Here is a 25,654-nt window from a genome sequence, read left to right as displayed (position 1 = left end):
TATCCCGTAAGGATTGCGTTGCCTCATAGGCATTCTAGTGAAGGCTGTTTCAGTATTTTCATGGTTATGCATTACTTAGGCTGAACAGCATGTCGTTTCCTCTTGTAGCATCATCATGTCTGTCACCCTAAATCTGCCGCTTCTTTCCTGTTGAATGGCGCTGCTCCTTTTAATTTCTCTTCTCCTTTATTGTAGCAGCTTTCATTAACTTTTCCTGTTACTACACACGCTTCCCCTCCGCAATCCCGCACCTGCCACTCAGCTCATTTCATCACCCAGGAAAGTGAATTAACAATGGAGGAGTAGCAAGCTGGTTTCCTGTCCTGAAAGGAATCCTTAAAATAGTGTGTAGGATCTGACTCTCGGGTCTGCTTCAGCTGCCATCACTCTGCAGCTATAAAGCTTGGATAATTAACAGGGTTCCCTAAGAAAAAAATGTGCTTTATTGAGGGGAGATAATCAAGCCTTATTCACCCACAAAGGTGATGTCCCTTAGAGTACGGAAGGACAGGAGAGAGTTCCACAGAGGCCACAAGCTTAGTGAAGTCTAATTTTAAGCAAATCTGGCTGCTGTGAATCATGCCAGAGATCAGACTAGATCCTTTCTGCCCCCAATATTTGAAGAATATAGGAAGGCATAGAATGACCTGTGCCTAACCCCGGCTCTGCAACTAGTGTTTATTGCAGCATCTAAGTTTAGCTTTTAATGGCTTGATACTGTGCAAGTAGTCATCTCAGAGCTCAGTCTAAGTGGCTGGACAATGTTCTGTGTTTGAAAACAATTATAAAACTGTCACAGTTCAACAGTACTTTAGGGCATGACGATAAGGGGCTCAAGGAAAACCTGTCTGGAGAGACTAAATTTTTTTTTTCTGCATGTTTTTCACATGTTCTGACTTTAGCTCTCAAACAGTTAATGTTCTTCTTGCCTCTGAATTGCCAAGGTGCTTACAGAAATCTGTTGGTTTAAGTATGGTCAGGTCCTCTCAATCTTTTACCATGCAAAGAGAAAGGAAGTAGTCTCTGTACATCTCACCATGCAAGAAGTTCTTCTAATGGCCAGGGTTTTTGTTTGGTAACAGGCAGGTAACAAGTCCAGAAACAAGTTTGTCTTTCTGTTATGACAAAATATGTAGGCTTTTGCCAGTGTCTTCACTCTACTGTGTCCCCAAAAGTTTGTGGTCTTGAAAACAGCTAAGCATTCTTGCTGCTGCATGCTGTTCAGTGCAAGATGCCTATCCTTTATTCCACCATAGCCGTGTTTCAGCTGCAACTTAGTGAGAAGTCATAGGACTGGACTACAAAAAAAACTGGTAGCTGTTCGTAACTGTACATGATACTATGATTATTGTCTCCACGGAGAAGTGTATGCATGTATGAAACTTTTCACAGAATAGCTCTGATCGTAGTTTCTGTGTCAAAACCTATTTTTTTTTCAGTGAGATAATAAGACAAACCCTCATAAGTGGTGTTGTTCCATGAGAAGTCTGCAGGACAACACGTTTGTAAAAAGGACTAAGATGGAGATAAGACCACACCCCATACCAGCAACGGGCAGCATATTTCCTCACAATTTAATGGCAGAGCTCTTTCCCTGCCGTCCACAGTCTTCTACATGTTAGAGTTACTTCTTATGCCTCGTAAGAAATCCTTTCAGGACACAGATCTTCAATACAATTAGGAATCTTCTTTATGGCCTTCTGTTGAAACCAGGGTTATTCTCTCAGTAAATAATCTGTTTGGGTTTGGTGTTTTTTTTTAAAAAAAAACGAACCAACCTGTGTGGGGAGACTAGAGTCTGTCAAGGAAACCATGCCTACCATTCCTATTTCTTTTAGGATTTTAAGAGATCTGCAGATTATTAAATATTTGTCTTTATCCTCAGCCCCTGAAGAGAGAGGGAGAGATTTATAGCAGACATTGAAAGTCATGGAGAGGATGGAAAGAGAGAGAGATTGTAGAGATCTTAGAAGCCACAAAGACTCTCATAAGGGGAGTGACAGAGACAGTTGAAGGTGCAAAGGGATGATACACTTGAACAGTGGATATTTAGCAGTAGCAAATTAGTGTATTGGAACTGCAGCATGGTGGTAACTTTCTTCTTCCTGAAGTGAAGAATGCCAACCTAGCTGCAAAGCATAAGCATCCAGCCTGTAATGCAATGTAAAATCTGTTTCTTCTGCATCAAACTCTAAATCAAGCATAATGTTTCTAATTCACATTCTAGCTGCTGTAAGAGTTCTTCCTCTTTATTAGTGTGTGTGTCTAGTTGATAACACAGACTTACACGGGCAATAAAGTTTAATAAAAAAGAACCAGTCAAGAACATTTTCAGGATTTATGGCTGGTTCTGTTTACCAAATTGAGTTTAGGAGAAGGGACAAAATTGAATTTGGGAGAAGGGAATGAGGCTTTGATATATGATTCTGCTTTTTGCTTTCTCATTTTAAGCCAAAGACTAAACTTGCATAGTATAAATAAGTTTACAATGGTGCCAAGCTGAAGCTCATAGAGAACTTTTAAAAATTAACGGTGTGGTTTATGACTGGAGAGAGGTATGAATATTCTCTTTCTAAATGGTTTCTAGGCTCCCAGTGGGGCTTTTGTCTAGTGCAGGCTAAATTGGAAAGAAGAGACTAGATAGAGCTGACTTCCTTAGTTTTATGTTCAGTTACTGTAGGCAGGCGTGCCATTTTGTACTCTTCAATTGGCTCTACTCTGTACAAAAATAATGAAGAAAGTCTCAGTGGTCTGGTTCAGCTTCCAGGAAAACCTCTTGCGTGCTCCGTTGATCCCAGCAGCGCATTAAGGCTTTACCTAGGAACTTCAATCTCCCTTTGATCAGATCTTTCCTAGTATTTTCTTCCCTGATCTATACTTTGCTCCCCTGATCTTTCATTAATTCATCTTTCTCTGCTTGTTTTGCTTAGTAGTTGCTTTTTTTCTGCTGCTTAGCAGTTGTCTAGAACCAAGGAGTCTGACGGAAATCTCTTTAATCTAGAGTCTAACTGGTCAGTGCTAAAAGTAATGGCCTTCTCTTTCCTAGGTGGTGGTTTCCTTTAAGACTAATACCTGGAAAAGAAAACATGAAGGTATGGTGAGAGAAATGTACAATGTCAGATGTTCCTGGCAATAGCTGTTATACTCTAGAATAACCTCCCATGGTAAGGTCAGATCCTTTGGTTTGGGATGTTTAGGAGGGCATTGCACATAGCATTGCAGAAGACAGTTTGTTAGCTCCCAAGAAGCTGACAAAATGTTCTTGTACATATTTGCTTCATCCATTCTTACACCATACTCAATTAGTTGAATTATTTTCTTAATAAAGGAAATAGTTTATTATTAGTGAAATAGTTTACAGGGCTGATAGGGCATCAGGATGGTAGGATGAGTTTTCCAAAAGTGAAGTACTAGAAAAAAAACACCACTGTCTAATCCTTCATGTAAGGTGCCTTTCATCCATTCATCTGAGTGATGTGGATGATGGTAAGGAATTTCAGGGATGGCTGATAAGGGAGAGAAAGAACTAAAAGCAGGCAAATAATTCCAGAGATTTTTAATTAGATGTAATAGTGTCAGTGCAGTAACAAACAACTGATGCTTCTCAATGGAAAAGAACAGCAGTTCCTTTCCTATGTGGATAAGGAGCATAATGATGAAACAGTAAAAAAACAAAGCAATCTGGTCTTAGGGCACATAGATGTCTTCTAATGATTCAATAGGCTGCAGGAAAACCAGCAAAATTCTTTCCGCCTTCCCCATGACTGCTTATACAGTGGTGGACAGTTGATGTCCCGTGTGAATTACAGCCTGATCCAGCCATTAATATTTCAAGGACAAGTACTTGTCACAGACACTTGTCAGGATCCACTGAAAACCACAAGAACTGCAAGGGAGAGTGCCAATGAATTGCAGACTGATAGCATTGCTTTGCTAGACAAACCATTCAGCTAGTGTTTGATGGTGTGCATCAAAATTTCTCTGAATTTCTGAATATTCTGGCACTGAATTTTGCCTTTTTTATGCTTGAAGCTATTTTTCTTCTTTAGTAGTAGCATGGGCAGGAACAGCAATATTCCAGACATTTTTATATCAGCTGCAGAATTTTTCTTTAAATCCCAGATGCTTAGTCAAATAGTATACAGTCTCTAGGAGCTTGCATGCATAGTCTCATGAGGTCATTGCTACTACTCATTTTTCACTATTTTGGAGACTTGTTCTTGGTTCATAGCCCCAGTCACCCAAAGGAGACTTCTGGGAATTCCGCTCAGCACAATGTTGCAAGGATAAATGCAGCTCCCTGTAACCATTGTAAGAACAGCATCATGCTGTATATTAGGTAGCTAGTAGCTGATTTAAAATCTAGCATGAGAGCTAGGAACCTAACCCGAGAGAAGAATTATTCTGATTCATCTGAAAATTTAATTAGACTAGCATTTGGTCATTGCCACTGGTAGACTACAAGTGTTCATGAAATATATCACAGAAATTCCATCCTGCTACATATTCAAACTATTTCACAACACTACTTTGTGGATTTATTTTCCTATTTTCGTACTGAGTCATCCACAAAGGTACTACATGACCTCAAGAGACTTCCTGGAACTAACATCAACTGGATAATCCTGTACAGAGTACAGTTATTAGCTGTTCTGTTACTTAAGGTTTAAGTTATAACTCTACTTTCTAAAGGATCTCTAAATATGTGCTATTGGAAGAAAGAGAGTCTATGGGCGTCCTTGTACAGCTCTTCATCAGACGTGCTGTAGTAGATTTCCTAGCATCACCTGCTGAACTTTGCTCACAATTGGGTAATTGTTAACAAACTGCCACTTCCTTGAGACAACCAGAGCTTTTTTCCCAGTCAGTGGCTCGGATCTGCAGTCAGTCTGAGTAACTGAAGACTCATTTCAGAGCTAGCTGAGTTTCCCCACAGCTGTACTGCCATCTGGCCTGTTTCTTTTACATCATGCTCCATGTCTCATTATTCTTTTCCTATGAGCTGTCCTTGTGTCTATTAACCATCACAACTGCTTGTTTTCCCTTGCCTGGGATTTGGTCCTCTAGTCTCCTCTTCAGTTTCTTCAGAATTTATTCAGTCGCAGAGTATTTTTTGAGCTGGCTGAATGAGTATTTCCTGGCCTCAGAAAAAAATGTGACCTCTGTAATATAGGTTCAAACTTCAGCTATGCATTGATCATACACCATGCCAACCAAAGAAATTTGGGGCTATACACTCCAGGCCAGCAGTTGCAGCAAGGAATTCTGGAAAGATGAGTGGCTGTATGTGAACACACCAGAAGTAGTAAAGGAAAGAATGGGCTCTGAGCCTATGCTCCTCCTTGCAGAGGGTATGGCAGTATGTTCAAGGTTACAGAAAGGAAAATAGATTTTTATGTAGTGAAGCTGCTTGTTGGAGGACACTGATGAGCCAGCAGGTATCTGGTAAGAAGGACAGTTTTGTACGAGGAAAGGAAAAGATGTTTGCTTCCTTTAGTCGAATCTCAGAGTTGGAGATTGTGAAGGGTAAGAGGAAGCTTCCTCCAGCTCTGCTAGGCTAGAGGGAAAAGGGAGTCACTGCTTGTCAGGAGGAAGCCATGCTGAGGATTGAGAGAGGAGCTTCTGCTAGTTTCTCTGCTGCTTTATGTTTTATCCATTCTGTTACTAATAAGGATAAAATAAGGATAACTAAACTGAAAACACAGATTCCTGGCGTCAGGATAGAAAAGGCAGAGGGGTCACAGTGAACGAAACAGAATGAGATAAAAGTCCAGTTTGTCGTCAGTACAAATCTATTGAATGCAGGATGCAGATTTAACCCAAGACCTTCCCTTTACAATCCTAATACTGCTGAAGTCAGACTTGTTAATACGTCTGCCGCCTTGATATAAGAACATTTTAGCTTATTAATGCTACAACATTTTTACCTGGAGTTATGAAGTATTTTACGTTCTTACATGTATTTATTTTTGCATTTTTGTGAATATTTTAGCATCTCTTACCTGCATGGAGTAGAGCTTGTCAATGTTAACCAGTTTATTAACTATACTTTTCACAAGCTTTAAGATGCTCTTCCCTTGCTTGAAATGTCTTCCCCTGTCATCTGTGCCAAATGGCAAACCAGCGATGTGGGATTGAGCTCTAAGTAATGCTGCAATAGCCTGGCGGGATGACTGTGGTATGCTTACCTTCCTTTTCTCAAATCAAAGATCACTTGTTGTTATAAGCAGAAAAAAAAAAAAAAAAAAAAAAAGCTAGAGAAAATGAAACTGTTTCTCTCCCATCTATTTTTTTAATCTTATCTCACTGCTGGGTCCTGTTATATCAAATGGACTTTTCTGCTTTGCATCTTCTTTTGTCTTCCAGGTCCTGAATCCTCATGAATAAATCTTTGAAGTCTCTTGTTTTCAGAAGAGAACCATTTCATATTGACTATAACTGTAGGTATTTAGTTAGAGCTCTGTATAAAATTTTAAAGGAGGGACTGCTGGGTAGTTTCATCATCATATGTAAACTTGCATAATTCTGTGGCCTTTCAAAGTGATGTCAGTTAAGGTGAGCTGATGGATACTGTCTGAAAATCTGTTTAGCAAGTAAACGTGGGAAACCTGGACAAGAGCTTTAATTTAGAAAAAGATCAAACAAAAGAGGTAAACTCTCCCTGTCACAGGTGTTAAATTCTGTTGTAGTTCAGAGTCTACATAAAAAAGAATGAGCTAACATGAAACTAGACTAGAGTACTACTCTTACCATTGAGAAGTTAGATACAAAATCAGATAAACTAATGCTGGGCTCATAAATAATAGCCTCTGTCCCTCAAGCCTCTCATGCTCCCTGCAGAGGACTCTGTGAAGCCTGTCTGAGGTCAGCTCAGTGCCCTGAATCCAAGCCTGAGGTGCAGGGAGCAGCCACGCTGCCCTCACTAGCCACTGTGCTGCCCTCTCCACCTGCTGGCTGCACCAGGGTTGTCCCCATGGGGTTGCAAAGTCCTTTGTCTCTCCAGCCTGGAAAATTAGATGAGTTTGAATTTCCCTGGTACGAGAAGTCTGGAGTAGAGCTAGGTCATGATGCAGTTTACCTGAGCCTTGGTTTAAAGCTGTAATTACCAAGGCATTCTTTCTGTTTTGTCTCCTGCCTGCTTTCTGTTTCCTGGCTTCTGTGGTGGATGAGATGCAGTTTCATCCTTGGGATTCTGTGTGGTACAGAGTGGTCTTGGTTCACCCTGCAAAAAACTTATGATTAACCAGAAGTCCTGGAGAGGAAAAGACATAAGAAGGATGTTGAAGAATTTGCTGGTGAAGTCTTCCTGAGCTCTAATAGTGATTTTTATATCTTGTTACATATCAATCATGAGAGACCAGGAAAGTCACTCACAGAGGTGTTTGTTAGCAGAATAACATGGAGTGGTGTTACCATTTTTGAATCAAAGGAGATCTAATTATTGTAGTGTTGTTAACTTGTCACAGTCTTTAAAGCTTTAAGAAAGAAACTTATGTTTAAATTCATATGATGGTTAAAATAAAGCAGGGTGGAGCTGGAGACATAAGCAAAAGTCAAAGTAGAAAATAACAGTAGTATTTGGCATGGATGTGAGTGGCAAAAGGGCTGGGGGCAACAGAGCTGGAAAGGTGGACATGACAGTAGTCAAGCAAGAAGATTATCAGCCCATTGACAAACACTTTGGCAGTCTCTCAGGCAAAACATGATAGTCTTTGCAAAGCTGTGGAGGAAGAAATGATAAGATTTAGACACAGCCAAAGTACAAGGCAATCTGGGAGGAGAAATAAGGAAAAATGTTGCTCTGCTTATGCTTAGTGAGTAGGAAGATGATGCTGTCATCCCTGATGAGAGGAGGAGAGAGAAATGAAAACAGGAAGAAGTTTGAGTCTTAGTCAGATTAAAATAACAGACCTGCAGCAAACACTGAAATGTTGTCATGGTTAGATAGATGGTGAATATTTTTAAGTGAGTTTCACAAAGTATTTCTAAGGTGTTGATTCCTTCTTGCCATTTCTCTCCTCCTTCTGAACAGAACAGCTAAGCACAAATGTACTTCTGAAATATTTGGTTATTTCACCCCATCCTTGCATTTCCATTTCTTATGAACAGTTTTAATCAAGAAAAGAGTGAATATCAAAAGAAAATATGATCTGTGCTCCCTTTTGCAGAACATTAAGTGAAATAGACTTTGTCAACTGAACAAAGAGGACGTAATTATGAGAACTGATCTTCACAGGAACTTAGGCAGGAAATTTTCTTTTAGAAACAGATGTTTGGCAAAAAGAAATCCTGGAAGAGCATGAGTCTACACTGGTAAGCACACGGAAGCAGATAGAAAAAACTGATGTGGGTGGTCGAACTACTTAAAGCCCTTTTATTTTTTTACACAGAAAAAGCTATAAGTCTGTGATAGATGTAGTTGTTGTTGGATAACTTTGTGGATGTCCAAAAGAAATATAGAGAAAAATATTGAGAGTGGAACAAAAATAAAGTCAAAGCCAATTCAGAAGAGCAGATGAAAGTACTCAGTAGCTCCATCACAATGTGCATACAATAGAAATGTGAATATAATCAGCAATCAGATGCACCATGAGGAAAGGAGTAAGGGAAAACTGGTAGATGCCAGCCATATCCATAATTGTAAGATAAAATCATGTTAGGGCACAGAGACAGAAGGCTTACAGTAGATGTGAGTTGCATCATGCACAACAGCAGGAATGCCATGCACAAGAGTAAATATGGAAAATATCTATGGAGTGCAAAATGGTTTTCACTGTTTCACAAATACACCTCACAAGTATGCAGAAAAACACAAGACATAGCGTGTGTCTAACTGGAGAGCAGTTCAAGGAATAGCACCTCAGCAACAAGGATACTGTCATATTTTTATCCAACAGTGACAAATTTTGTGGAATTCTTTTAATGGATGCAGAAGTACCACCATAGTAAGGCAGAAATAAAGTGAGATAGCATTTAAGGAAGCATGGCCTGTTCTAAAACATTAACATTAGCAGTATCAGCCAGACTCACAGGATACAGAACATATCCATTCCATAGAGCTGGGGGATGCAAAGATAAAACCACCAAAACTTAGGTTTCCATGTAATTAATATGTGCTAGCCAAAAACATGGTACAGAAAACCCTTGAGTCTCTAAAGCAGGTTAGCTCTAAATGACAGTGGAGTTGTTTGAAGCATCCCGCAGTGGTAGTAATTTTTGGACCATTCCCTTAATGATCTCCTGTGAAATTGCATCACTGAAATCTCTAAATGCAGAGCCTGCCATGCATGCACTGCAGTAATCACTGTTGAGGAAGAAACCTGAGAAGGTATCAATTACGGAATCTGGCATGTTTTAGAATTTAAAAAAATGTGAAGGAACCATTGCAGGGCAAAATAGGACAACCTTTTTATCCATAAGTGAAGGCTGTAGGCCAGACGTAATGGAATCAAATGAAATTAAAAGGGAGGGATAATTTATACTGTCAGTTTACTTAAAGAAGCTGGTACTAGAAAAGCCTGTGTGTGGGAGGTGTCCAGAACAGCAGACAGAAACAATCATGTGGGGTTGCTGCTACCCACTCAGTTTGGGTGACTCTGGTTTGCACACTACACAGCAGGTGTGTAGATGCTCAGTGCAGATGACTCGTGTCCCAAGCCAGACAAAGAGTCTGTTTTCATTACTCAGATGGAAAATAATGTTTCCAAGAAATGTCCTATTGATCTATCGTCTACATTAGAGCTATGCATAACAAGAATGTGACATCTTAGCAGAACTGATGACTTCCTTATAGACTTCAGCTGAATTAATAGGGCAAAGTTCACGGACAAAATTATGACAATTATGTAAGTGAATCTCTGCCAAAATACACTGCTTTCAGTGGAAACCTTTTTCTTTACTTCAGTAGTCACTGGATCAGGCTTTCAACTGCTGACTCATCCTTTTCAAAGCAGTGTGTATCAATCTTTGTGGAAAAATACCTCAGTATTAAAAAAAACACCAAAAACCAAGAATGGGCCAAGCTCTTTTCAGTGGTGCCCTGTGATAGGACGAGGTGAAATGGCACCAAGCTACAACACAGGAAGTTCCACCTCAACATGAGGAAAAACTTCTTTACTGTGAAGGTGATGGAGCACTGGAACAGGCTACCCAGGGAGATTGTGGAGTCTCCATCTCAGGAGACTTTGAAGACTGTCTGGATGCATTTCTCTGTGATCTGCCCTAGGTGTTCCTGCTGCAGCAAGGAGGTTGGACTCGATGATCTTCAGAGTTCGCTTCCAACCCCAATTATTCTATGATTCAATGAAAAAAAAAAACCTGGTAATGCTTTTTAGAATGTCCAAATGCTTCACTAGTGGATTGAGTCCAGGCAAGAAACATTTCAATTGGAAAGAGGCAGTTTCAATTGAGTTTGTGTGACAAATACAAATAAAAACAAGGGACTGCAGACATCTCCCAGTTCTAACAATGACACTGAAAGCTATTCATATTAAAATGTCATGAGCAATGATGAAAGAAAGCCCAGATACAATTTCTCAAAATGTATATCTATATGAAAGTCATGCAATACTATATTGGAACAGAAAAAAAAAATTCCCTATAACCTTCACTCCCTGAAAAGAAGGGGCAGCAGAGAATCTGACAAATGACATGAAAGCATTTAAAAGAATTTTCTACAGAATTCACTGTGGAGAAAGAAGAATGTGGGGGGAATAACCTACTGTAAGTGAATCATTCTCAAAAGCTTTAAAAATAAATCTTATTTGCCTCTTCTCCATGTGTTACATTTTTGACTGACAGTAAGTTACATAGGGCTACTAAATACAGCAGTGGTATTGTATGAAGTTTTTAAAACTTCTTAAAAATTGAACTAAATGTCTGCTCAGTTGTGGATCTCATTAGATGATCTTGTGGCTAAAAATCAGAATAGACTCAATTGTTCTGGTTTCACTGTCCAGACCTCCACAGACCTTCCCTTCAGCTTGGACAGCTTAAGGTCAACCCTAACAACCCACAAGAAGAAACTGAATTCTGAGTGCTTTGTGTCAGATTTTCATCTGTTAAACATGGAGTTAATACTATTTCTTCTTTATCTTGCCTTCTAGCTCTACAGGATCCATGTTTTTTGTCATCTTGATGCAAATACCCAGTTAATGACTTTGGCACTTCTATTTTTTTATCTACTGAGTGCCAAGCACCTAAGCTATTTAATTGCTCTTTAATAATTATGACTAAATCTTCACATGAACATGGAGATGTCATTAGGTGCCTTGACACTTTTAGAAACCTGTCCCCTAAGTTTTTGAGACAGATGTATAAAGGACAAAACCCATAGGGAGACCTAGGAATTATAGCATTCAACAATATGGAATTTGAAATATAAATTAAATGGAATTTAAAAGTTGTTGAAATAGCCTCACGCTTCAAGATAGCCATCTGGAGATGCTGAGGTGAGGAACAGACTTCATCTTGTGTTTCTTCAGAGGTAGCTTTTCACTCTCTCCTGAGGATTCACATTTGCAAGAGATAGGATCTTCAAGCTGTGAAATGTTTCAGAAAATTGAAAAGTAGAATTCAAATTTGTTTGACTCCATCTGCTTTCAAGTGGAGATACAGTTTTAGATCTACACATCTCACCAAGTGAGGAGTCTAATCACTAGTAGATATTAGGATTGTCAGAGGGAGGCAACTCTTACGGCTCTGTTTTGTGCAAAATAGGGAAAATATGCACTATGCCTGTGTCAACAGGAGTTAGAGTTTGGATGCTTGAACATGATAACATCCTGGAGGGTAGAGGGGCCCATGAAAGTTGGCTGATATTTAAGGATCACCTTCTCCAGGCCCAAGAACGTTGCATCCCAACTAAGAGGAAGTAGAAACTCCAAGAGGCCAGCATGGATGAGTAAGCAGCTCCTAGAAAAGCTCAAACTTAAGAAGGAAGCATACAGGGGGTGGAAGCTAGGGCAGGTATCCTGGGAGGATTGCAGAGAGGTTGTCCGAGCAGCTAGGGATCAGGTTAGGAGAGCCAAATCCCTGCTAGAATTAAATCTGAGAGAGGGGAGATTTAGGTTAGATATTAGGAAGAGATTCTTCACTATAAGGGTGGTGAGGAACTGGAATGGGTTGCCCAGGGAGGTTGTTCATGCCCCATCCCTGGAGGTTTTTAAGGCCAGGTTGGACGAGGTTTTGTGCAACCTGGTCTAGTGGTAGGGGTCCCTGCTCATGGCAGGGGGGTTGGAACTTGATGATCTTTAAGGTCCCTTCCAACCTTAATGATTCTATGGTTCTATAATTCTATGATTCTATGAACAGTCCCTGTCAGGTATCAGGTGATGGCTTTGGTGAGTTAACTTTCCTTAGGAGGTAGGTAAAAGTACTGAAGCCATCCACCAAGTGAATTATTCTCAGCAGTCTGAACGTATTTTTTTCAGTTTTAATTTATTTTTCTTCTGAACTTTTTACCTTCCTTCTTCAGGGCAGCAGTCATAATACTTTCATAGCCTACCTTGTCTATCTGAGCTTCCCAAGAAGGCGTGCTTTGGCATTGTCTGTGGATACATTTGCACAATCTCTGGTCTAATTTAAAACAGGCCAAGAGGAATTCTGAACAGTATTTTCTGAAGGAAGGAGACATTAGCAAAATGCTGAAGCATATAACAACTAAGACAGGTATGATACTTACTTCTGTGTCCTGCCCAATTTGTCAGCTGACTATTGATATACCTCCTTCATTTCCTCCTCAAACACCTTCTACTTTCGATTACTTGTCTTTTTTCTTTGTTTGTTGGTTTGGTTTGTTTCTGAATCACACCACATCCTTGCCAGCTTTGTATCATCTTCTGTGATCTTCATGCTACAAAGCTGTTCCAGGCCTTCCAGAGCGTTTGGCAGTGAAAGCTCTCTATTTAGCTTTGGAAAATTTTCATTCAAGACATATTTTTTAATACGTTATCCTTATGGGCTACCTAGAGGTTAATCCATTGACCTAGTCAGGTTGCTTTTTCCTCTTTTTGGAAAATATTAGGCCATAAAGATAAAGACTAAAAGGATTCTTTTCATAGCAACAAGCTTATTTGAGCTCAGAGAGAACCTACCATCATTTTAAGAGCTGGCACACGTTCCTTTCTTTTTGATAGGCATTTCCTTCTGAGCATCACATTTTCTATTTCAACATCCTTCATCTCTTTAGTGTGAAACAGCTGTGACTTCATTTCAAAATCTCTCCCTTCTATTTTCATTTTTAACTCCTGTTACAACTGCCAGCATAGAACCTGCTAGTCATTTGCTAATAGACATTATATCTCCTTGTTCTCGTATGTATTGATTTGAAACCTTTAACCTCATCTCTGCTTTCTGAAAACTCAAGTATAATGCTAACACATCATGTGTCTATGATTTGATCTGGCATTTGTCATGAAACTGGCGCTAAGTCAAGTGCTGTTATGGGTGGGAAAGATTTCTTCTCATCCCCAGTTAGCTGATTTCTGGGGAATACCATGATTTACATAAAAGGAAGTGCATACCACTGATGGCTACGGTACTATTGATAAAGACATTTTTCTAAGATTTGTAAAATAATCTTTGGGTTCTCTGATTTTCACAACAACAGAAGTGTACTTTCTTTTTCCCCTTTCTCCACAATAAGTGGTTAAATAACATGAGATTTTCAAATCTGACTTAGGAGACACTGAGTTTCTGGGTCTGTTTGACTCCTTTAATGAGAAAAGGCATATACACAGAAAAGGACGGTCTTCTTTTATATGCTTCTACTGTGTTTCTTCACTCCTACAAATTGGCATCTCAGCTCGGTGTGCGAGCCCGCACCACCCCCAAATCTCACACCTCTCTCCCCCTCTCGTTCACACATCAACAACCCACAACCTCCCATGTCCTGAGCCAGAAGTGCAGCTCCCAGCACAGACTGAGTCTCTACAACAAGCACTGCAAGTGAAGCAGCTGATCAGCATGGAGCCACTGGCACACACTGAAACCAGCTGTCATTAATTGGTGGGCAGAGGATAACTCTTTTCATGGAGTGATGGTTAAAGCTCATCTCAGTTAAATCCTTCCACACATAAAGAGCTGGAAATTGCTCTTCCCACCTGAAAGTGAGTCTGAAACCATGTTCACAAGGGTCATTTGACCTCTCTGGTCAACTGCTCTAGTGCCAGACCATTCTCACTGTGAAGGATTTTGGTATGTGTCTGACCAGAACTTCCGTGGCTGTGATCCATGCCCATTGCCTCTCAGCCTTTCCCTCCGTGCCTCCAAGAAGGATCTGACTCGTTCTTTTTTTACCACTGCCTATTAGGTAGTTCATACAACAGGTAGATCCTCCCATAGACTTTTCTTCTATAGGTTGAACAAACCTAGGTCTCTCATTCATGTATTGCAGTCCCCTAGTCATCTTAGGATACCTCTGCTGGACTTCCTTCAGTTTGGCTGTGTCTTTTTTTACTGGGGAGCTCAGACTTGGTACAGTACTCCAGGTGTTATTTCAAAAAATGCTGGTTAGAGAGAATAAGCACTTCCCTTAACTTGCTGTCTATATTTTTGCTACTGCAGCCTGGTGTGCTGTTGGTGCTTACCCCCTATTAAGGCACATTGTTGACTCATGTTCAGCTTGTCTGCAAACACCAAATATCCTGTTCATGTAGTGAGTTGGTGGCTATGCAGCCTAGTGCTGCACCAGATGTTCTCTGCTCTCTCACCAAGACTGGTTTTTCTGGGTTTCCATTTCCTTTTCGTGCTCTAGATGAGACACTTCTTTAGCTTCTCCATTGAGGATTGGGCGAGGAGGAATAAATTGTGTCTAAGAATAACTTTATGAACTTCCCACATTTGTTGATGTTATTGCCTGGTTCTGGATACTGATAATATGTGGCCACCTAGACAATATAGGCTACTATTCATACACACAGAGCTCCAGACACAACCTTTTGAATATAGAGTGCTTTTGCAGAAAGCTCAGTAATGAAGAAGAGTCTCCTGTAGGCTGTTCCTGTCCAGTTACGTATGCACTCCAGAGCAGCCTAATTGCTATTTAACTGGAGACATGGAGCATGAGACTATTCAGTGTTGCATGTGCTCCATCTCTCAATACTACAAATATCGGTAACTGTATTGGTGATGGACACTTCCCTGAAGTTTTTATGTCTTTGTCTGTATAGCAAAATCTCTTCATGCTATTCCATCTGGCTGTTCAAGCCCATTCGCCATTCCTGGACTCACTCCAGAATGGTTTGCCAAGCCTTATGTCAGAATTATATGCTTTCTTTGCTGTTATTATGTGGTTACAGTAGTTTATCTGGCAGCAAGAATGACAACTACAGCAGGTAATTTTTGGTGCTATGGCATTTTTCTTCTTCTTCATTATATAAGACTGTCATTCCTTATAGTCTTGTCTCTAAAATGTGTGTGTGGGGGGGGGGTGTTGGTGTAAAGGAGGCTCGACAGTGTAATGATGGTCAGCATTGTTCCTAACTTGTGCTGTATAGTCTATGATAAGGCCTTCCCCTCTCCCCCTTCCCTCTATTACATGATGTCATTTGAAGAGATGGCTGCTTGGAGCAGCAGAGAGAAACTGGAGAATGGGGCCAAGAGCTTACCAGCTATGGGCCTTCCAGTTAGCACTAAAAGAACAGCTTTAGGTGCCTCTGAGAACGGGAAGCTCTGGGAATTGCTGCTTGAAAAAAGGGTGTGCTTAGGCACTTGCTCTACATTTTGCCTGGCAAAGAATCTGTAAGTATTTGCCTTCAGGGAACAGGAGGCTGATAGCCTGGATGATGATGATGAGTCATGCTGGTAGAAAACCTCAGCAGGAGTTAAATTAAGGACTAAGTATGAAGACCTGGAGCCAGCTGAGAAGGTTGGATGGATATTCTTGTGTTGCTTGTTAAGTTTTTTAGTAAAACCCCCAAAAGGAAAATGTTCTCTTGGACTTGCCTAACTTGCTGTGAGAATGTGAGGGGAGCAGACAGACATGGTGTTAGCAGGGTTACATGCTGCCAAAAGGATGCGTGCCCTGGGATGGTGCAATGTTGGCTTCCTCCCCAGGCAATACACACAAATACAGATTGAAGACAGAGACTGCTTTTCATGTCAAGAGTGTCTATGTTCAGTTAATATTTCTTTACTCTTTTGCTCCTCTCTGAGTCATCTATTGTTCTTTGTTCCTAGAGCTTCTCCATGAGGGAGTTCAGTCTTGGTGTTATTAATCTTCTTTGTTTTTCAGGAGCAATTGCCATTTAAAGCTATTTGTTAGCTTCCTTTCTTTATTCAGTCCATTTATTTGACTTGTTTCTTCTTTTTTATCGTTGTTCTATGAGGATTTTCTTGCCTTCTTTTTTTGCCTTCTCAAAAACAGCATCATCCCCCAAATCACTCTTTATATATGTGTGTCCTGCATTGTCAACTTCCACCCACCAGACTGAGAAGAACTGTTGTGCTTCCTTTGCTCTTACTATAATTCTACTTCCTTTTTGAGAGGAAAAAAAAAAAAAAAGAAGTCAGCTAGTATAAATAAGCAATGTGCTCCGTTTACAGAAGTAGAGCTGTGCCAGGAGCAACTTGAGCTTTTAACTGAATCATCTGACCTTGGTTTATATGGTAACGTCCTAGAAGAAAGGATTCATCTACATATTTATATCAAGGCAGTTGCATTATTAGTGTTCAGTAAAGTTAGTCATAGTAAAGTTAGTCATGAAGAGGAAAGCATCATCCCAAAAAGTTTATAGAAATGTCAGCTGTGTATTAAAAAAAAAAAAAAAAAAGAAGAAGAAATGTCCTCATGGCTTGAGAACTGTGTTGTTTTTTTTTCTCTCTTTGAAGTAGGAACTGTCTCCTTTTGGAGGAGGACTGCTAATAACGGAGAAACATATTTCAGATGCTAATGTGATACTGAAACGGTTCTGACCACCTAGTGTGAGATGGAGCAGGCTGAGTAACTAGTCTGACATTTAATGTGAGTGGTATTAGTGTGGGGGAACTTCTAAGTACAGCTGTCATCATGAGCCTGTTCCCAGCGTAGGAGGAGAGCAAGAACAGGTATCCAAATGAATCATGGTGTCATCTCAGTGATGGTGCCTCAGGCTCGAGCACAGGTCCAATTGCTAACAGCATGCGTGGTACCTCTCTGTTCCTAGAACACTGAAGTGGCTGTATTTTGATCTCCTTCCTTTCTCAGTGGATATGCTACATTTTCTAAGCAGTGATATGCCATGCTATAATTTTAGTGAATCATCTCATTTGAGCACAGATATCTTGAATATTCAAAAAAATTAGATTTGCCAGCTATTGAAAGTGCTGCTATCCTTGCAATGAATGTAGTAAATTGTGGTTATAAAGAGGAAAGCAGAACTACTTTGAATGCAAGACACCACCCAACCAACATCTACGTAGGAAACAATGACATTTTGACAGTTGATTGTCATTCTCTTGAAGGGTTGCTATATTCCAACAAGTCTGCAGAGAGTTGTGAAACTCATACAGGCATAAGCAATGGGAGGAACTATTTTCTATAGTGATAGCCCAAAGCCAACAGAAGAAAGACTGCATTTATCTTTCATGACTGTCCTTTTTCTTCACTCGGACTCCATCAATGATCCAGAACCTAACAAAAACTTTGAGTATAAGGCTTGGAAGCAACTCACTTGGAAGCAAAAACTTCGCTAGTTCTTCAGTGATCGATACGCTGACTGCTGTGAAACCAGCATCAAAAGTAGCTCAGGTTTTACAGATTTATTTATTATTTTTTATTCAGAGCTTAGTTGTAATACTACTTGGAATAGCTGCAGAAGTTCCTGTCAGGTGTTCAGAAAAGCCCTTTCCCATTTTAAACACGTTTGTGGTTTTTAAAGGTCCTATGCTAAAACCGAACCACCAGCTCCTTACTGAAACTCTGAATATCTTCTAGTTCCCATCTAATTATTTCAGACTAAAAGCTGCCTTTAAATACCGTGACAGCAATACTATGCTGTCTGGAGTCTTGTGGTGTCAATTACAGGTGTGAAAAATGAGTATAAAATGTCAGGAAAATCAAACTGGTGGTGCTTTCATGCTGGTTGTTGGTGCTTGGTGGTTTTCTCTGCTTACTCAAAGAAGTCAGGCACAACATGTACAGATTCCTACTCTCAGCTTTCAGGCTTAGAGAGTTTGACAGCATTGTTCTAATACCTGCCCTAGGCCAAATTCTAACATGATGAAAAATAGCAGGATGTCATGGAAGAAAATGAAGTTTGCTAACCTATTCTAGATGATAATCTGATCCTTGGAGGGTTTTCATATCTTCATAAATTACTGTAACACCCATATCCTTCAACCAAGCCATCACTCAGAAGATTAAATTTGCCCTAATGGGTCACAGAAATGTTTGTATTTCCTGTTCTGTCCTTCATGACTTATCAATATATTTTTTTAAAATTATATACATAGACATGTGTGCATGCATGTATGTCTGTATGTGGTAATTAACCTTACAGGCAAATAGTTCGATACCATTTTAACAAAATGGAAGAGCTCTTTTCTTGGTGTACAAAGAAAAGAAAACATGACAAACCAGCCCATGAAAATGAAGTATCCCAGCGCTGACACAGGAGGAGATCCTGAGTTTATTAGGCGAGCTGTAGAAAAAGCAAAAGTATGAGGTTTATGGTAAAATTAGGCCAGTTTCAGTACACCTTAAGTATTACTGTCTTTTTTAATCCAGTATGTACAGACCATGTGTTTTGTGCTTATCTTTGGGTAACTCAACAAGATAATTCTGAGTGGTTATCAAAATTCACTAAAAGGAACATTAAAGCAAAATTTGCTAGGATAATTTAAAAAGGTTCGTTGGGAATGATCAAACAATACACAAAGGAAGCAGTTTAGTCTTTAAAGAGCCTGGAAATGTTGATGATCATAATTTTTTGGCCATTTTATTTGACAAGGGTTAAATGTATTTTAATTTCACTAAAATGTGTACTCTTTTCTTGCATATAAGTTTTGTCCAACCAGAAAAACATTGGACGTTTGTCTGGACTTTCTAGTGATGTTACCACTGTACACAGATGGACTATTCAGTGCATGCACAAGACCTCCAGCCTGATCACAATGTGAGAATGATTGTGCAGGTGTTGGTTGTTGTACCTACCCAGGATTTTCCTGTGGTTGCTGTTCTTTCTGGTATCAATGCCTCTCTGCATCAGTAACTTTGTAACTATGTCTGTTTTCAAAAGGCAGCGTATGTACCAGAAATGTGATACCTTGTTTCCTTTCTAAGAAAAAAATTATCTCCTCTATTGCTGCGCAGTTGGAAGGAGGCGATGGAGCAAAGTAGGAGGATTGCACAGGTAACGCGCAAGACTCAAGATCAGGGGGAGGTGTATTATTTGTTTTAGCCAGTGACTCAATTCTCCATATGTAAAGAGGAGATAGCTCCTCTTACCATACCATTAATTCACAAGTTAACCCAATTGCATAGAAATCTACAGCAACAGTGTGTGCCACAGAGCAGGTACTCATTTATTTCCTAAGAGGCATCTCAGGAAGACAACCCGGCTGCTTTGACAGCCTAAAAGCTGCAGTCTAAGGAGACATTTTACCAGCTCGCTCCCGTTTTTCTGAACAACAGCACTGTGATCCAGTGTGTTGAAAAGTCATCTAAACTGAAGGAACTGAAGCAGCTGGTACATGTCTATATACAATTCCATTTGCTGATCATCCCACTTATTAAATATTATGTAGGAACTTGCAGTGCCTGACTACCAAAAAACCCAACTTTGGAATTCCTTTGGAATTCTTTGCACCTGCTCACAATCCATTATTACTAATATCCTGCTCTAAATTTGGCCTCCGACAGAGATGTCCATGTGAGATGTACTAGATTTAATAGAGAAATTCTTTTCAGATATTGAAATACATTGTGAAGAGATACTTCCTACTCAAGAATGAACATTCCTCACTCTCTAAATACATACTACATTCATCCTAACTGTTATATACCCTACTGTGTCTTTATAACTATGGAAAAATGATATCAAGACGGAAATTAAACTGAATTTTGCAATATATGGCAAGCACTGCAGCACAGATGATGGCAACAGTACACCTTCCTGCTATGTCTTAACTTGATGGCCCTAGCCAGCTCCACAGGTTATTGTAAAGTGAATGTCTGACAAATTCTCATCTTAAAAAGCCTACAAGTAATATTTTCAGATCTACCTACAAACCTGTATCCAGTGATTATTTTTTAAAAATTCATATCCAGGCAAGGAGCAGGATGGAACATAAATAAGAGTTAAGCCCCTAGTCACATTTGTATAGGCTGCAGTATGCCCTATATATATGTGCTTACATTATTCTCAGACTCACTCCTTCTCTTACGTATGGATGACCTGCTTCATTGTCAGCAGATACCTCCAGTCTGTTCCAGAACATCCCTGGAGATGCTTTAACAGCAGTGGAGGGCTCCAGTGTTGAGACAGGAGCTCTGCTTGTTAAAGACCAGGAAATACAAGGAGATTTGATACCAGGGAAGGTCATGGAGCAGATCATCTTGAGTGTTATTAGAAGACATATAGAGGATAACCAGGGGATCAGGCCCAGTCAGCATGGGTTTATGAAAGGCAGGTCCTGCCTGAAGAACCTGATCTCCTTTTATAACCTGATGACCTGACTATTGGATGAGGAAAAGGCTGTGGATATTGTCTATCTGGATCTCCAAAAAGCATTTGACACAGTTCCCATAGAACTCTCATAAAGAAACTGGCTGCTCATGGCCTGGGTGAGCACACGATCTGTTGGATCAAGCACTGGCTGGACAGTTGGGCCCAGAGGGTGGTGGTCAATGGAGTCAAATCCAGCTGGAGGCTGGTCACAAGTGGTGTTCGTCAGGGCTCAGTGTTGGGACTGTTTCTGTTTAATGTCTTTATTGATGATCTTGATACGGGCATAGAGTGTATCATCAGTAAGTTTGTAGATGTCACCAACCTAGGCAGGAGTGTTGATCTGCGTGAGGATAGGAAGGCTCTGCGGAGATACTTGGATAGATTGGATCATTGGGCTGATGTTAATGGTCTGGGCTTCAACAAGGCCAAGTGCTGGGTCCTGCACTTGGGCCACAACAACCCCATGCAATGCTACAGGCTTGGGGAAGTGTGGCTGGGAAGTTTTCTGGCAGAAAAGGACCTGGGGGTTCCAATTGACAAGCAGCTGAATATGAGCCAGCAGTGTGCCCAGGTGGCCAAGAAAGCCAATGGCATCCTGGCTTGTGCTAGAAATAGTGTGACCAGCAGAAGCAGAGAGGTGATTGTCCCCCTGTACTCAGCACTGGTGAGGCCACACCTGGAGTGTTGTGTCCAGTTTTGGGCACCTCAATTCAAGAGAGATATCGAGGTGCTGGAGCGAGTACAGAGGAGGGCAATGAAGCCGGTGAAGGGCCTAGAGAATAAATCTTATGAAGAATGCTTGAAGGAGCTGGAAATGTTTACTTTGAGGAAGAGGAGGCTGAGGGGAGACCTCATCAGTCTCTACAGCTACCTGAAAGGACATTGTAGAGAGGTTGGTGCTGGTCTCTTCTCACAGGTAAACAGTGACAGAACAAGAGGCAATGGCTTCAAGCTGCAACAGGGGAGGTTTAGACTGGACATTAGGAAAATTTTTTTCACAGAAAGAGTGGTTAGACACTGGAATAGGCTGCCCAGGGAGGTGGTTGAGTCACCATCCCTGGATGTGTTTAATGGTCATTTGGATGTGGTGTTGGTGGATATAGTTTAGGGGAGAACTTTGTAGAGTAAGGATGATGGTTGGACTCGGTGATCCCAAGGGTCTTTTCCAACCTGAATGGTTCTATGATTCTATGATTCTATGATAATGCAGTAATCTAGAGGGATCAGAATATTCACTCCAAACAACTATAGAGGATCTTGAGGAAAATCAGAAAGTTTTTCAGCTTACTTTACAGGAAGCCCAGAATAATGATAACAAGAAGCAGCAGCATGAAAAGATGGTGAGTGAAAAATTCTTCCAGATGTAAAATGACAATGCATCATGGAAGTTGTAGATCAGGGAACTGCTTGAAAGAGTCCAGCGCAGAGCTACAAAGATGATTAAGGGAGTGGATCATCTCCCTTATGAGGAAAGGCTGAGGGAGCTGGGTCTCTTGAGCTTGGAGAAAAGGAGACTGAGGGCTGACCTCATCAATGTTTACAAATATGTAAGGGGTGAGTGTCAGGGAGATGGAGTTAGGCTTTTCTCAGTGTTGACCAGTGATAGGACAAGGGGTAATGGGATCAAATTGGAGCATAGGAGGTTCAAGGTGAATATTCGAAAAAATTTTTTTACTGTGAGAGTGACAGAGCACTGGAACAGGCTGCCCAGAGAGGTTGTGGAGTCTCCTTTTCTGGAGACATTCAAAACCCACCTGGATGCGTTCCTGTGTGATGTGCTCTAGATGACCCTGCTCTGGCAGGGGGGTTGGACTAGATGATCTTTTGAGGTCCCTTCCAACCCCTAGGATTCTATGATTCTATGATTCTATGATCAGCCAGGAAATTGAGTCTATAAAGGAAAGTGAAGATTGTGAGACATATGAGTTACTTCTTAGACGTAAAGAACCTCAGTGGCTTCCAGTTTCACGGGTTAGCATCAAACCCCCAAGATGTGAAATCCTTCCATTTGGTCAGAAGAGCCATAGTGTTTGGTTTAGATCAACCAGGCCCTAATTAAGTATCTTTTAAAATTTCTTTACATTTTTCAAATCGGAAAATGTTTATATGGTGGATATTTCATATTTTGTAAGACAACATTTAATGGAAGATTTCCTTCCCAATTCTAGGAACAGACTTTTAAAAGGGAAATAATGACTATTAGAGAACTAGTGAGTCATTATACAAATGTGTGAATAATTGAACAAATATTCAGGTTAACTTAGATGAACATATTGTATTTTAATCTATCAGCTTAAGTATGAATGTATCCTCTCCCTCTCCAATTTATAGCAGGGACCCATCAGAGACAACATCATCTTTCATCTCAGACAGTAAGACTGAGAGCGTGGATGCTAAGTGTCATATGGCACATTTGGACATGAAGAGAGGAACCAGCACTTTGCAGTCAGGAGCATCCACCAGTGAAAGCAGCTGGAACAGCTCTGTGGCAAGCAGGTCACAGCAGTTGATACTGACCTCGAGAGAATGAGGTGGGATTTTGTGCTGGCTGAACTGAAATATGAACATGAGGATAATGGAAAGCAAAGGCTTCATGAAGAGAGAATGGAGCGGAAAAATCAAGTCAGTAAAAAGATTGGTAAGTTGGGAAGGGAAAAAAGGTTGAACACAATAGAGACCAGAACATTCACATTCTATGTTAAGCAATTTGTAAGGTTTCATTCCTTTTTGTGTTGAGTAGTACTGTGACTTCTTTTAAGGTTAGACTTAACTAGGTGATCTTTATGGCTTGTACACACTCTTAAGGAGAATGGAGTTGTTCTGCTCCCTAGAATAATAACTATGGTAACACTCATTGCTATAAAATATATTAAAGAATATTAAAGAACATTTAACTAAAAAATTAAGTTTATAATTTAAGGATTCAAGAACTTTCCCCTCTCCCCCTGAACATTAGAGGAACTGCTCTGAATGCCACTTTGATCAGATTCCTGCTTCTACATTGAGGTAAATTTCCTTGGTTACAGTTAGATGAATCAGATCATAAATGCATGACTAAATGAATAGATAAAATAATCTACCAAAGTAATGCAAATTTTCTAGACAAATAGTCAGATTTTGCAAGTCTGTTTTTTAGAGAAGTAGTTGGAGGTACTGTGTGTTCAAGCATATGAGTCTGCTGTTAACAGCAGAAGAGAGAATTCTGTTTGGCAGAGTTAAGCAAATGGGACAGCTCTAAGACTTGGTTGTCTGGGATCTTCCTGATCACATTGGCTGTCTGTGGGCCTAACTCTTCTCCAAGTTATCACAGTTTGTCATTGGAATTAGAGAGTAAGCAGAGTATCTGAATCTAAATCATCAATGTTTTAGAAGTACTTGCACATTTGTCTTCTCTTCTATGTTCTGTGCTCTAAATTAGGACAGGATAGAAGGATGTGTTTTACACAGTATTTGTAGCACTTGTGTTGTGGTTGTGCATGAGCTCAGATCATGCACAAGAATGGCACTTGGCTAAGCACCATATAGTCCCTGGAGTTTTCCATGTGTGTTTATTTAACTTTTTTTTTCTTTTTTCTTCCCATATTCTATAGACCTGGATAGGATCTCATATGAACTAAATGCAGTTCCAATGTAATCAATGAAGTTATGTCAGAGGAGAACAGATGAGGATCAGATACGAAATGTTATATTTGGCTAAATTACTGACAAGCATCTGGACTAAATAAATTAACTACCAATTATTTAAAATTAAATTAAGCCGTGAAAGTTTGCCCATGAACATGTGTAAATGTGTGAAAATGACCATTCAGTGAAAAAACATAGGCAACAGTTTGTGCCACAGATATAGAGATGGATACACAAAAGCCTTACCGTGTGTGTGCGCTTACTTCACATGAACTGCTTTGTGTACCTGCATGTATGTTCTTGCAGTAAAAATGAGGTCCCTTACCTTCATTTTGGAGAAAGGAAACTTAGCTTGTGTTATGGATATTGAATCATAGAATCACAGAATCATTGAGGTTGGAAAAGACCTTCAAGGTCAAGTCCAGCTGTCAGCCCTACAAGCCCGAGCCACTTACCCATCTCCCAAAACACCTCGTCAACTTGTTTTTGAACACCGCCAGGGACAGTGTCTCTACCACCTAGGTCCATTCCCACATAGGTGGGAATGTGACACCTATCATTTAACACAACATAGCTGATTTGCTGTCATTTCATATGCTGGCTTATCTCACAGCAACTTTTCATGAGCTAGGTGTGCCCGAGGCCCAGGTGTGCTCAGAGAAGCACATGGACTGGGCACAAGTGGAACACATTCATGTGACATAATGTATATCTTTTCCTTTTCTGCAGCTCAGCCAAGGACTCCATGACCTGCTCCATCCCCCAAACCAGTATGCCTTGTTCATAGACTGCTTCACTGACATCCATATTATTTGTACCACGAAGGAGCTGGCCACCTATGTTTTCCAAACCCATCACCTGTTCTGTTTTGCTATTGTGCTCTTGTGCATTCTCAAAAAGGTTTTTCAAGATAACAACAACAAAAAGTTCTTAAAAAAGGCAGCACATTGTGCTCTCTTTGCCCCTGTGTCAGCTGCTTTATTATCTCTTCCTCACTACACCAATCTTGCAATCTTGCAGGCAGGGTTTCAGCTATTGTTATATGCACTGTAGCCTAATTATGGAAAATGGATTTCCTCAATAAAACTGTGACTGAATGGCATCACTTGACATCATCCTGTCTCACCAGCTTTTGGCATCATTCAGGGCCATTGGTCTATACAAAAAGAATTACACACAATAAAAGATTTCTATTTTATCTCACCTCCATGGATTAACAGAGTGATTTGGGCTTACCTGTAACAAATTATCACAGAAAGGTTTCAGAGTTGGGTTTATTACCATGGAAGGAGGCCAACTCTGTCCTGGGCTGTATCAAAAGAAGTGTGGCCAGCAGGTCAAGGGAGGTGATTCTCCCCTCTCTCATGAGACCCCACCTGGAA

The 25,654-nt window shown here is 40.3% G+C and overlaps 1 long non-coding RNA gene across 5 annotated transcripts in view; it reads left to right on the top strand.

Moving 5' to 3' along the window:
• Nucleotides 1-25,454, top strand: part of LOC127383337 (uncharacterized) — a 58,169-nt gene extending 32,715 nt beyond the window's left edge. For 4 of the 5 annotated variants that reach the window (XR_007889160.1, XR_007889159.1, XR_007889157.1 and 1 more), the window contains 3 exons: nucleotides 6,367-6,440; nucleotides 22,980-23,286; nucleotides 25,002-25,454. This is a non-coding gene — a long non-coding RNA (uncharacterized LOC127383337). The remainder of the gene's footprint in view (nucleotides 1-6,366; nucleotides 6,441-22,979; nucleotides 23,287-25,001) is intronic. The other variant, XR_007889158.1, reaches the window with a different exon arrangement.
• Nucleotides 25,455-25,654: the final 200 nt, after the last annotated feature.

This window comes from Apus apus, chromosome 3 (assembly GCF_020740795.1).
Source record: "Apus apus isolate bApuApu2 chromosome 3, bApuApu2.pri.cur, whole genome shotgun sequence".
NCBI classification, from domain to species: domain Eukaryota; kingdom Metazoa; phylum Chordata; class Aves; order Apodiformes; family Apodidae; genus Apus; species Apus apus.
The sequence above is the reverse complement of the archived record's forward strand: the minus strand, read 5'-3'. Positions and strand labels throughout refer to the sequence as shown.